At 37.0% G+C, this 14,565-nt stretch overlaps 1 long non-coding RNA gene across 1 annotated transcript; it reads left to right on the top strand.

Moving 5' to 3' along the window:
• Positions 1 to 736: 736 nt before the first annotated feature.
• LOC136834837 (uncharacterized) lies at positions 737 to 10,506 on the top strand. The gene is made up of 4 exons (XR_010851897.1): positions 737 to 945; positions 5,130 to 5,335; positions 7,186 to 7,264; positions 9,879 to 10,506. It is a non-coding gene; the product is annotated as an uncharacterized lncRNA (long non-coding RNA).
• The last annotated feature ends 4,059 nt before the right edge of the window (positions 10,507 to 14,565 follow it).

Genomic DNA, 14,565 nt, shown 5'->3' with positions numbered 1-14,565 from the left:
TCACATTTTCTCTCCTCTAAGCACAGCAAAGGAGGGATTGGCGCGGTTACTGTCGGTCTAGATTTCTCTTTAAGCATTTTCATTTTGAGCCGGGTATTTTCTCTCGTAATAGATATATTTTAAAATGATTTTGATCACAGCAAAAATTTTTGTTTTCACGGTGTCTTTAGAAAGTAAGGCGAACATTATTTTTTAGCCTAAAACATTTTGTAAATATTTGGAACATAATTCTTTTTTTTTTTCTGAAAACCCCGAACCATTATATTCTCTCATAAACAAGCGAGACTGAGTATATGTTTAAAATTGAAACTACGGTTTATTTTTGCAAACTGCAAATTATTTCCATCACATACTTCACTACGAATATGGTTCATATGAAATATTGTCCTTAAAGCGGATGGAACGTATAAATATTATGAATGATTGGAAAGTATGGTACTAAAATATTGTGCATATTAACATTCATAGATTATGTCGATATCCATTTTCAGGATCTGGTAATGCAAGAAACTGGTCGTGCAATAATTATAATACCTCACAACGTGAAATATTTATCACTGAGTTTTATTTAATGTCCAAGATTCCATGCGACCTTTCAACTCCTGGGTCAGTGTGTTGTAAGGACGAATCGCTTCATGGAAATTGAAGGTATACTACTTTAAACAATCCTATTGATTATGAGTGAATATGTATATAATGGAAATAAGATAAACATTCCAAGTAAATAGGTAAATAACGCCTCAGCAGTGAATATTGTAGGAATCCATGGATCTTCAAAGTGGCAGACGTCACAGAGCCCCTTCATAACGATCCTTGGTTCACTGGTTGGCCGTCGGGGTTTGAGTGTCATCTTAATTCTGGTGCTCGCAGTGTGCGTGTCGAAATAACGTGTTTCTCAGCGAAAGAAGAAATTATAGGTGTCTTTTTGAACTGCTGCGTCAAAATGTAAGTATTTGGTGCATATTTGATGTTAATTTTGTTTAGAATAGAGAATGTTGCTGGTATTAAAGGTTTTAGGTGTTAGCTTATGAGGGTTGTTTGCCTTGTGCACCAGTAGCCTATTTAATTGGAACCCCGATAAATAAATAATAATTTGGCGTTTTGGCAGGATATTTAGTCGAGTCTTTAGTCAGGCCATAAGAAATGATGCCGATGGGATATATCCTGTAGGAGAAAGTAAGACTTGAGTAGGTCAAATGCAGTGTAGCTTAGCCTAGGCATTACTAACTTAGACCAGTGAGGCCATGTGGCCTAGACAGCGAGTTCCTTTATATTAATTGTGTACCGTAACGCCGTATTTTTACATGTGCCGAGTGATTTTAATAACTTCTGGAACTTTTGAAATTTTATTTTGTTAAATTTGGCTTGGCTCCCTGTAACATACAAATTATGAAATTCTGACAAAAATATAGTTTATATTTAGTTGAAGCACTGGCAAGTATGCTACATGAGTAAACCACAAATCGTTAATGTAAACATTTGTTAAACAAAATTTGGAGTATATTAAGGGACTTTTTTGTTTTCCAAATGATCAAACTAACCCCATTATACATTGCCACTAGGGGAAGGACCTTGTACTGCAGGTTAGGTTAGGTGTGGTTGGTTACGCCATTTGCAAATGAAATGAATGTCAGAAACTTTCAAAGCACATATTAAAACAGAGGAAAATATTTTCAAGTTCCAAATGCAGTAAAGTAATATCTTAACCTTTGAGGATTATGAATCATTATTTTAATAATACTGTAATTTTATTGTAATACCCCATACCCCTGCCCCTGTTTATATTGCAGGGTTGCAGGGTGAACTGCAAGTTATTGGGTACTGTAAAACTAAAATGTTACTACAGAATTAACATGGACAACCCATATTAGGAACCTTGTCTCGTACATTGATAACTTTTGCTTAACTGATTGGATAGCAGTTGAACTCTGATTAAAATTAATGAAACAGGTTTACCACAACACTTACATCACTGGTTGAAATTTAAAAAAAATATGAAGGTAGTTTGTGGAGGGGGCAGTAACATACTTTGGGCAATTTCTGGGAATATTTTGGTGATTCTACAGAAAAAACTCCTGTGGGGTGCAGTGTTTAGTACCAGCCCCTTTGGGTTGAATGCAAAAACATGAATACAAAACGATAAATTTCTCTAATCTTGGTAAATATCCCAAATCATCTTGCCTGTATGGCATTATATACACCCTTTTGTATATCATTCAGTCAAAAAAATTTATTAAATTGTTTCCATCTGTAGCTCTGATGTAGAATTACCTGTCTTATGTATAGGCTGGTTTGCTTGAAACGTTTGGGTGATTAGAATTGGATCTGTGGATGGGCATATAGTGTTCCTATTAGGTTAGTATGATATCCAGTTTGGTATAAAGTTTTAGGAGCATTTCAGTATCAGGCTTAGGCTTGCAGTGAGTCTAAGTTGAGCCATTAGTCTAGATTACATTTATCCAACTTTTGTTGACCAACCCCCCCATGTAACTGTTCTGAAACTTTCAGTAGAGAATCTGGATCCTTTTGGTTTATAGTCTAAAACTTTGTCATGAGTAGATAGGTGATAGCTATTGGGTACTAAACTTATGGTTATATTTTAAAAGCCACACTAAAATTAGGTAGGTGCTGTTCGTTGCATCTAGCAAGGTTTAGTTGTAATTGGTCAAAGGTTAACATGTATGGGGCCATACCAGGGGTCTTTGAAAGATGCATCTAAAAACTAGATTTATAAAATTTTTAAATATGTAATCAAGAGCAGTTAGTACAGGAGTAGTGTAACCAAAATTACTTTATAATAATTCTTGTGAAGCTTTAGAAATGTTGAGTGCTGCATAAAAAAAAAAGAAAGACCAGTACAGCAAATAGCTTATCCTGAAGGATGTAAAGGACTGAAATTTTTGGTGTACCCTGTAATAGAGAACTTGACACTGCAGGCGTAGCTGTACGTATCAGTAATTACGATAGTTCATGATTTAGTGGGAACTTCCATCTTGTTGAATTGACCAGTGAATTCCTCGAAATCAAATGATGCATTTTGTTAATTACACTCAGTCCACTGCAGAATAATTATTGGTAAATAATAAACAGCTCTGTCAATAGAAGCGGGTTTGTAATTAATGAAAATAACTATGTTACTTTACAGTAGATTAATTGCTGCTGTTGTCTACAAGGTCGTGAATTCATTAATGCAGATTGCATGTCTGTAGTATTGTCTTGCTGTAAGATGTAGTGCAGAAGGGGGATATATTACGTTCTCTGGTTCCTATATGTAGGCGCAGAGCGATTTATCTACTGGACCACTTTTTTTCTTGTTATATCTTGCCATACAGTATACATAATGCATTAATATAAGGTGGAGGCCTTTGCTATGAATGATAAATATAGCTGAATGGGTAACAGTCATCCTTCAGATTTAATCCTGATAAAACCAAGCTCAGAAAGGCCTTTTGCTTACATAAACATGTAAGGTTTAGGTGTTAAGTCATTTTAAATATCTTGTAAATTTTTAATTCTCATGAATTATAGGGTATAAAAAGATGGATTAAGGAATGGATGTTTTAGAGACCAGTCTCTCAAAGCTGATTAAACAAGTATAAATAATGATACATCAGTACCAAGACAGAATTGATGTCTACTATGGTGACTCAAAACAGATGTAGGAATTCAGATTGTGTTTAAAAGAGAGCAATGTTCATTTAGGACAATCCTAACAATATTCATTTAGAACAATCCTAAAGTCACTGAATTGTGCAGCCAGCTTCCATGAAGTATAATGCCCACGGGTTTGATAAGGAATAAGTAAAAGCAAATATAAATTCTGCAACTTGAAAATAAATAATAAAAAATACAAGCAAGGGTTTATGGCACTCTGAAATAGTATCACAGGTTCTGTCAGAGAGACAAAGGCTTGACTTCAACAGTTTTTCAGCAGTCAGGGAATGGAAGGCCTGTCTTCCTTGGGTATTGTGACTTCAGGGCAATGTTGATAGAATGGTGGTGGTACTGCTCGGCAAAGCAAGTACCGTGCAGTAGTCTGGAGTGCAGGTTCTGGAGTAGCCATTTCAAGGTTCTTGTTGAAAAACAGCTGATGGAAGGTCTGGCAGGTAATCTTCTGACAATGTTTGAAGTCATGTTGGTAAACAGTTTCTTAAAGAAATCCTGTGCAGAAGATGAGGGTCCTGGAATGGTGCTAGAATTCAGAAAATACCCCCAATCATTTAATAATAAACGGTATTAAATGCACAGCATTTGTCCCATAATCACTTGATTGAAAGTGGTGTTAAGTATACTTATAGTTAGTAGTGGCTTAGTGAAATTCCAGCACAGCTTTTCCTTCTAATTTCTGTCTTGTTGGTGCCAGAACCTCCTGCAGCACCATTTTCACTTGAAAGAATGTTTAATGATGCCCATCGTAGCCTCCTAATGCATAACTATTTTGAACCAAAATTGCTTGCTAGTAAGAATGTCGTTAGGTAACTCTGTGAGAATTAAAGAAATATATTGACGGATGAGACAGTCTTGAATGGAAAAATGAGGGTTAGGTGGATTAAAACTTGAATATTAAACATTTCATTTTATAACTGACCTAGTAAACCTTATTGTGAAAGATGCTCTTTCAAGGAAAAAATCCCTAAGTTAAATAATTAAGGTAACACTATTTGTCAGTTAGATGTTGACATGTATTATATTCAGTAGTCATGTTTTAATGATTTGTTCAGTCTTGCTTTAGGTAATTATGTTAGCCAGCTGTCAGTGCATAAGGAAGATGTAGCAGTGAATAGCGTAATATTGTGGGATTGTGTATATATAGGCTAACCATTCAGTGCACATCCCAGTATTTGGAGCATTTAATGGGACTGGTAAGTTCAGGGTGGTGCAAGAAATTTTGTATGCACATTTACAAGAGGCAAGTATTAGTACAGTACTAGTTTCCTAGTGTTTCTTTAAATTTACTTGGTTTGTATTTAGTAATTGTGTTAATGCAGCATGAATACGCAAGTGTAAATTGAAACATATCAGAAGGGCTCTTAACTTGGTATTCAACACTAATCAAGTAAGCAGTTGTAGTAGGCCACAGTGTCAGATTTCTTAGTTTATTGGGTTAACCAAATGTCTTTGGCTTGCAGGTTTGAGAAGTCTTTGGTGACAATTAGAGGGATACAACTTCACCTTGGAGAGCAAGGTGGAAAGAGATCAAAGGAATAAGTGAAAATTTTCAGACAGCAACTAAGCTATCTGAAAGGACGCTGCAGTGAGCATTTGTACTCTGTCAACAGTGCCTACTCAAGAGAAACTGGGCACTGCACCTATCAGTAATTTTTGCAAGGAAGTGGTAAGTATTTTTTAAATGTTAAACAAATTTCAGAAATTCTGACTTCTAAGTTTGTACTTTTTAAGAAACCCTGTACAGTAAAATATGTGGCAAGAACTTGGTGATACCTTGGGAATAAGAACTGATGTGCGTTAGGGATCTGTGTGCTTTAACTTTGAATGGCCTACCAGTCCCAGTGGTCAGGTTTTCCAGTTTGATTATTATTATTATTCAGATGATGAAACCTATCCATATGGAACAAGCCCAAGGGGCCATTGAATTGAAATTCAAGCTTCCAAAGAATATGGTGTTCATTAGGTAGAAGTAAGAGGGAGGTAAAGGGAAGTACATCAAGAACGGATCCCACTTATTAATAAAGAAAAAATAAATTAATAAATTGATAAAAATGTATTAAAACGTAAGGAGAATAGTATTAGGGTAGTAATACATTGCATCTTCGCTTGAACTTCTAAAGTTCCAGTTGCACAGCATCCTCTGGGAAGCTTTTCCACAGTCCAATGGTGTGAGGAATAAAGGACCTCTGGAACTGAGAAATTCGACAGCGAGGCACATTTACCATATTGGTGCTGCTGTTCAGCGAATCTGGTTGGTCTCAGCAGGTGAAGGGGATCAGGAATCAACTGTGAATGTGAAAAATCTCTGTTGAAATATAACTTATGAAAAAGTGACAAACAAGAGACCCTCTGTCGATGGTCCAATCATAATTGCTACTATTAGGAAACAGAAACCTAGCACCACAAACCACTTTTTATCTAAGAGATAAATCTCTGGCAGAAGCAGACATCCACACCAGAGAACGGTATTCTAGTGAAGGAAGCATAAATGACCTAAAACAGGTTGCGTTGATTTTATCACTGTTATAAATATATGAAGCTTTACGAACAATACCTAACTTTCGTGCAGCATTTGCTGAAACATTCATTAGATGTTTCTCAACTAACTTTCATGCACCATTTGCTGAAACATTCATTAGATGTTTCTCAAAAGTTAGATGCGAGTCAAAAGTTCCACCTAGAGTACCATAAAGCTTCAGACTCATTCAGCAAAGTTCCGTCCACCTGAAGGGGACGGTGGTGTGGGAAATCTGTACGAGATCTGTCAATAGTATTTTTTTTCTAAACCCAATCCAGGCTTCCTGAAAGTGGGTAGTGCCATCAGTGCACCATACGTAGTGCACCGTAGGCATTACTTGAGGTTCCTTGCAGCATCCCTTTCGTCCCTAGCTGCAACCCCTTTCATCCCTTTTATGGTATCACCATTCATATCCTCTTCCATCTTACTTTTCACCTCTCCTGAGAGTTGTTTAGTGGTGCAACTGTGAGGTTTTACTCCTGTTACACATTTAAAAACTTTTTATAACCAATTTCCCTCTTAAGTGCTGGATGACCTCATATAGTAGATCCCAGTGCTTGGCTTTTTTGCCCAAATTTTATATTCCATTCCATTCCAATCCAGGCCAAGAAAGACTCCAAGAGGTGGAACCTGAAGGCATAGGTCTGGATGCAAAACCCTAAGGATTAGCAAAGCAAGTGGAGTGAAAGGAAAATTAGGCTAACAAGAGTGAAATGGCCATTGGCTTTTTGACGACAGGTTAATGTGCAGTAATAAGCAAGTGCATTGTGGGAAATTGGCTTCAGAATGAAGAGATGTTAAAACTGACACACACTTTTAGTGCTTGGAGCTTCTGGTCCATTGGTATTTGTATCAGTCATTTAAAATCTTGAATTTTTTTTATAGATTGTGGTAATTTAAAGGATTTGAAAACTGACTTAGTGATTAGTAATGAATCTCAGACCATTTTTGTCTGGTTAATTTTGCAGACTTAAATTTAATGCAGGTTTATTTTTCAGTATGTGGTTGCCGGATTATATATGGCCATGGAAGAACTCCAGGCTGACTGACATTACGTGGATATATTCAACTAAATAGGTAATAATGATAACTTTGATTTTTATTAAAGAGTGAAATGTTAGTTTTCATGATAATGTTAAGTCGACTCGGACATTAGTTAACATGCTGGAAATATGGACTGGATTTAAAGATTGCTGCCATTGTCATAGGTTTCCAGTATATGATGGGAATGATGAGGCTGAAGAAATTATTTGATGATCTTGTCCCATGGAGCTTGAGGTTGGAAGGTCATATGTGCAATATTTTATAGTTATAAAACTTGGATGAAATGTTTGCTACATTCACAATTTGTCATTGTTAAATTTTGAGGAGAGAAGTTTTCCGCATTCACAATTTATTGTGAAAGTTCAACCACATTCTTAGTGTCGTTGTACAGTATTAACTTCATGAAAGTTTTGCATATCACAATATGTCATTGTAGTGAAAGGTTTACCAAAGAAAGTCATAGTGGAACTTAGGTGAAAGGTTTGTAAGATTGTACTTGATTTCACGGAATGCTTTTGAGGTGGGTATCTGATGGTTTGCAAGGACTCTTTGCAAGGCTAATTGTGTCACAGTTACCTAGGGTATTCCTGATGAGCTCGTCTTTGATGGAATTCTGGAAATTACTACCTCTATAGCAAGTGGCTGTTCTGAAGATTGGGTTGCCCACCATAAATTCTTCAGTAGCTGATCCTTGGTACTGGCCAATTTCTGAAGATGGCTGGCTGTTACCTCGTCTGTAGATGATCATTGGCTGTAAATCCAAGACAGGAAATTTCAGTAAAAATATGGTTTTATTCTGTCTTTGGATGTATCGCAGGCTTTATAGCTGTGAACATGCTGAAGAGGCATTCAGGTTTGCATGTAGAAGTAAAGTATATTTCTGTAGCATTCCATTTGGGTTTTGAAGTTTGTTGTACCAAAGTCAGAATCTGCTAAGTTTTCACAAGCAGACTTAAATTCCTTTCTGACATATAGAAACTTTTGGTTATGAACTACATTGATTATTCTGGTTTGGTCATGGTAGTGTTTCTGTGTAGGGAAATGGCATAGCAGGTGGGATGGTACACTTTCAATGGCATACAGTGAAGAGAGGTTAGCTGGTGTTGTCTGCGCCTTTCAAGCCTTTTTTTTTTTTTTACACAAAGTGAATATACTTTCTAAAGTACAATTTAGTAACTTGTTGATTTTTGGCAGTAATATAAATGGTATTCATCAGTTACAAAGCACCTGGCTATGTTGACTCCTGTTTAGTAATATTTCATTGCATATAGACTTATTACTGTACTATACACTTGAGGGCCAAGAGCTATTTTCCACACTTTCACTCCAATTTTAGGCAAATTGCAAGGCAGTAATGTCCTGTGAGTCTAGGCAGACCTTATCCTAGTTTTCCTTGTGTTTTGGAACCTTTGTTGTCTTTACCATTGGTCTAAAAAATAAGATTTAGAACGGAAGTTGTCTCTCGCAGTTAATCACACTACACATACCCAAAATGGACTTGCTACTGGCCTGAAAGTGAGTCAAGCCTTAGCATCATGTCAAAGGATTAAGCTGGTGATCAGCATGACTTGCTTTTTGCTTTGGGTCCCACTCTGTGACTAGCTTCTTTACAGCGAAATTAACTTTCTTCACATTATTATTATGATGGTGTTAACTTTGGTTTCAGGCTTTAATAAAAAAAAACACTTGAAAAAGAGTGCTTACCGGTATTTGTCAGAAAAAGAGTGCTTACCGGTATTTGTCAGAAAAAGAGTGCTTACCGGTATTTGTCAGAAAATTAGGTCGAGACCAAGTCCTGTCTTCTGAGAGTGGTTCCATGTAGTTGTTGTTTAATTTGCTATCAGCGGGATTTTGTTTTCCTGTTTGGATGCTGGCAGCCCACAAGCCGCTAACTTTTCTTTAAGGAATCTTAGTGTTAGTTTCTTTGTTACCAACATTGGATATGCTGGTTTGTGGAAGACACTTAATTGTTTTAGTGCCTACAAGTAATCACTATAGTACCAGATAAAGCATTCCCTTTTTAGTGCTAGTTTTTTGGCACTGTTACTTACAGATGCTTGTAAATTTTGACAGCATATACAAGTAATCACTATAGTACCAGATATAGCATTCCGTTTTTTGGCACTGTTACTTACAGATGCTCGTAAATTTTGACAGCATATACTATGTGCTTTTGTTTCTCCAGCTGTAACTGTTTAAGCTATTCCAGGGTATGTAGGTACTGTGTGATATTAATATCCTTCTTCACATCTTAAATTACCCTAGATGCTTTTCTATGACACCCAGATTCTTAAATTTCAATTTGAGACATTGTTCCTTTTTGGGCAGTCTTATGTTTTGCAGACCTTGACCATAATCTACAGCTTGGTATATTGCTGCTTATTTCCAAAAATTTTTATTTTAGTAAGACTTCTCTGGTGAAGTCATATGTGAAGATCTAATTTTTGATTTTGCTTGGACAGTGTTTGTAGGTACTGTTAAACTATTTCGTGCATAAGTTATACTGTAGTTGTTTATTACAAAAAACATTGAGGTATCTGAAATTCTATTACTGTTACTCAGACATGACTACAAGTTCATTTATTTTTTCATTTATTTTCTCCTGTACATAATAAACACGAAAATACAAATTCATTTTCTCCAACAGAGTGAATATGAAAGTAACTACGACCAAAACTGAGAATAATAAAGATGATACACGCTGCTGGACTTTTCAACCGAGTGCCTGCAGGAAAGAAGGGATTTTTCAGCAGCACCAGTGTAAAAATGTTGCCGTTGAAGACGACTCGCTGAGACTGTTGGGCCAAGCGGTTTTGATGCTGATATTTTAACTTCTTTAGGTTATGCCATCAGCTGCCTTATTTTTGTAGGCAAGAGATTAAAACGCAGGACCTAGAAGTGACTAGTACCTTCAAACACATCAGCTCCTTTTCCCCCAGGCGTCACCTCTTAAACGTTGTTTAAGGTCGTCGTAATGATTCCAGGATCCTGTGAAGTTGTCTTCAGATCCTGTTGGATCAGTTTCCCCCAAAAATATCTTCGAAGCTTTTCGTCTCCAGGAAGGACCAAAACCCATTATAACGGCAACGTTGTGCAAGAAATCCAAAGGCTGTAGAGCCTGTAGTTGTCTCGAAAGCCTTCGGAATTCCCAGATACCTTACTGTCAACCGGGGGATGGACAAGATCCACTTGGCAATCCTGAAAAGTGAAATTACATAATTGAGCAACACTGAAGATTTAGGATATGGATTTCTTCTCAAATTGAGCAGCAGTAATGGGCAAATAATGGACATTTTTTCTTAAAGGCACTCCCCATGTCACTGTACTGATTGAGTGATAAACTTCCATGCATAAGATTTGAACCCCACACAATTTGTCATATAGTATTAAACATAAATAAAAAAGAAAATTCTACTAGTGAAATTTATGCAACACCTTGAACATTTCCTCTAATCGAAGAGTAGTCAAATTAATTTGAAATTACACCACCCACAACTCAAAAGCAGATACAACTATCCCAATCTTATTCTTGTACTTCTGGATACAACAAAAAATCCATCTATGGAGGGCACTGGAAAAAATTAAGTACCTGCCTTCAGCGTGCTACACTTTGCACTATTACATGTACTAATCTAGAGACTTGGTTCTCTAGTATGGCCTTTTTTTTACTTCACAATACCTTGTGTGTATTGTGTTTACCATTTGACTAATGCCTTATCACAAAAATCAGTATAAACCAAGTTCACACAGGTACAATGAGTACAGCTAGACACTCGACTGAATTCTTTAAGAACACCCCATCTCGGTCTGTCCCAAAATCTCATCCAAAAATGTGAAAATTAATTTAATCCAGGTAGGCTGCATAAACCCAACATGCTAAAGCAAAGTATTTGCTGCCAAGAGTAAATTTGCATAAACCACGAAACCGTGGGTTAAGGTTTTCAATATAGTCGAGCCAGTTCTCAGGGAAAATGTTTGAGCCTTGCTCCTGGAACCACTTCAGGCATCTTCTTAACACAAGACAGACAAGCTGCCTGGCAAACAAAAGGAACGAGGTTAAGTGGAAACTGTAAGCCAAAATCCTGTACACAAAAAGTCAAATGTAAACCACATACCGTAAGTAACCATACAAAATCTTAAATAATTTAACCCGACGTCAGAATCAAGATGTGCGATCGATTGGTAATCAGTGCACCACTCTTTAAGGGTATGAGATTCTGGTTCCAGGTTTGAGATACCAAATTCTCATATTAGGATTGCAGCCCTGTGGATATGTACTGCATCATGCTGCAACACAAACAGCATAGCTCAAAATTGAGACCTAACCAAAGCAATAGACTAAGTGTTCCTGAAATCCGATAAAACGACCTTATGAAAACCACCTACAATTAAAGCAAAATAACCTGGAGGACTCGAGCACAGTTGTGCTAACCAATCATAAACCCAGGGCCGGTGCTAAGAATTGCGGGGTTCAATTAGAAGATTATAGAAATTAAGACGGTTTTTTTATGTCTAATATATTAGATTTTCCAAGTGGGAATTTTCTGTTAATATAGTATGCATAATGTGAGGAATAATGATTCCTCCTTCATTTCATGTTTTCGGTAGCGGTTTATTCCTCTTAGAATACAGAAAAGACTTCAAACGGTAACTCTGGCGCGGAGGCCGCCCCCCCCCCACCCCCGCCCCGCAACACCTTAAGGCGCGGGGATCAATTTGATCAAATTGTCAAATAGGCTTAAAACCGACCCTGCATAAACCACAAGGACTCTTTTAAAGTTAAAAAATTAGATGCCAGTGAGACGCAACCTAACGGCAGTAGCAAACCCAAACAGGTTGACAAAAAGGGAAACGAAAGGTAGGTTGGTGGCACTCGGCCACAAATCACCAGTAGATCAATGTACCAGGAAAGTTCTACATGTCAATGAAAGCAATATGGAGTCTGGAGGAAAACTCACCAAACCATGCAATCTGGTCATCACACCAAATTACCACACTCTAGAGAAAGTTGGGAAGGTATTTAAAGGGTCCTTCAAAATCAGAAAACCTGTATACGCCGAATTATTGTGTAAGGGTACCAAAATTGAGATTAGGCCTCGAACCAGGCTTAGGAAAAAAGCATCCAGTACTTGAAATGTAGATAGAGAAAACTTCAAAGTCCTTTCTTGATGCTAAGCAGATTAACATTCAGTATTAACACACAAATAAGGAGCTACCTGAAGCTAACTGAATTTAATGAAAGCATCTCAAGAGACGTTGAACCAATTTGAAACTGGGGACATTCAAGCCACAAGCTGGTATTCCCTTGCAGACAGCAAAAGTATCCAAATTATGAAATATAGTGTAATACAAAGAACGACATCGTCAAAAGATACAATTGGCATTTCTTCAGGATTCACTTCCTGACCACTAGACGTTTGGTAAGGTTATCTAACATACAAAACCCAGGAATCAATACAATGATGTGATTTAACTCCATATCTGAACATTAACCTGAAAGTACATGTTCACTCCAAGTTTCGTCTTCAAAACCTGATCAAGTTCCCTTGGGGTATGCAATAATGCAATGTGTTAGAAAGCCAGTTAACTAATTTGACTGGATGAGATTTTATCATAACTTTGATATCCGGTTAATAGGTTCTAGAACTCAGTCTGACCTGCCTTAAACCATACAGATTCATAACATTTAGAGTAAATTTCTAACCACAAACATGTTACATACTTTTTCTCAGCGTCTACTCCAGGTTTCATGTTCTGTTTGCAGCAGCTATACCCTCAGAACCTCCTTGTCTGCACATCGAACTTAGAAACCTGACTTGCATTCACAACTTGGTTTGGTCTCTATGGATTGTGTGTGTGTCAGATGAACGCATCTTGTTGCTGGTGTCAACATAGCCGCAGCAATTCAAGACCTGTAAAAGTTGACATTTCTTTGCTGGAGATACTGGAATGAAACATTCAACAATACAAAATCAAAAGTACTCATTTAAAATTTACAATTTTAATCGAAAGTACTTAAAATGTCAAATCTTGAATGCTGGGAAACTTCAGTTTGCCCAAAATAAAATTTATGATATATATAAACTTAAAAGTTAATTAGCCCTCTGGAGAATGTCAAATCTTGAATGCTGGCCCAAAATAAAATCTATGATATATATAAACTTAAAAGTTAATTAGCCCTCTGGAGAATGTCAAATCTTGAATGCTGGCCCAAAATAAAATTTATGACTAATAGAAAGAATAAGGTTAATTAGCCCTTTGGAGAAGTTAACATTGTTTGCAAGGCCTCGTTATGAACAAACACTAGCACTTGAGACAGATGGGGAAAGCCACATCAACTGGGTTTTGTTAGTGTATGAGAATACAATACCAGTTCTTCAGGTTTCGAATTTAGAATTCATAAACGATTCAATTGCGATATACCAGTTCTTGCGAGGATTATAACAAAGTTAACATTAAAGCCAAAGGTTTAAACTGCAGTTTGTATTTTTAATATTTTGAAATACATTCAGGACATGCAAAATTGGGATATATGAGAGAGAGAGAGAGAGAGAGAGAGAGAGAGAGAGAGAGAGAGAGAGAGAGAGAGAGAGAGAGAGAAACCACACAGTAGTAGGAATAATGTTTGTGATGGTAGACAAAATATTGGTACAAAGAGAATTTGTCAAGTTAGGAGAGAAAACTAGCCAAAAAAAGTGTAGAAGTGAAATTGTCATGCGAAGCCATTAACAAAAATTTGTCAGCAGACAGCAGGATTACCAAAAGCCTGAAAAATATAGCTGCAAAAGCTTTTCGTTGTGACTGACGAAATAGAAATATAACTAACATTCTTTAGAGCACCAAAGCTTAGACCAGAATCTTGTGCGTCCATAGTACACACCAATGTTGGTACGCTGATATAGTGCTCGGTGTCATGGTATGCCACACAGATGTCGCGGGCTCGCGTCTCCCCCAGGGCGACGAAAAATCACTGGTTCTGTATCATGATTAGTTCTGTTGCAGTGTCGGGTCTGCGGTGGGAGGTTGAGACCAACATTCTTTGGAAGCTTGAATTTCAAGTCAGTGGCCCCTATGTGCTCGTTGCATGTGAATAGGTTTCATCTACTGAAATAATAATAATAATAATAACTGTGTTAAGACTGTTCTTTCTTGGATAGATGACTATTCGTGAGCAGGATAAGCATCCCTGGCTACTAAACAAAAACCTGAATGGAAACAACGTATGATGAACTTCTAAACTGAATTAACCTATAGGTAGACTGTTATTTTTGGTGGCTGCAAGTAAATTACAGATGGTAATTTGAAAAGTATTAATTTCAGGTTCTCCATTACAG

This window comes from Macrobrachium rosenbergii, chromosome 54, assembly GCF_040412425.1.
Source record: "Macrobrachium rosenbergii isolate ZJJX-2024 chromosome 54, ASM4041242v1, whole genome shotgun sequence".
Classification (NCBI taxonomy): domain Eukaryota; kingdom Metazoa; phylum Arthropoda; class Malacostraca; order Decapoda; family Palaemonidae; genus Macrobrachium; species Macrobrachium rosenbergii.
The sequence above is the reverse complement of the archived record's forward strand: the minus strand, read 5'-3'. Positions and strand labels throughout refer to the sequence as shown.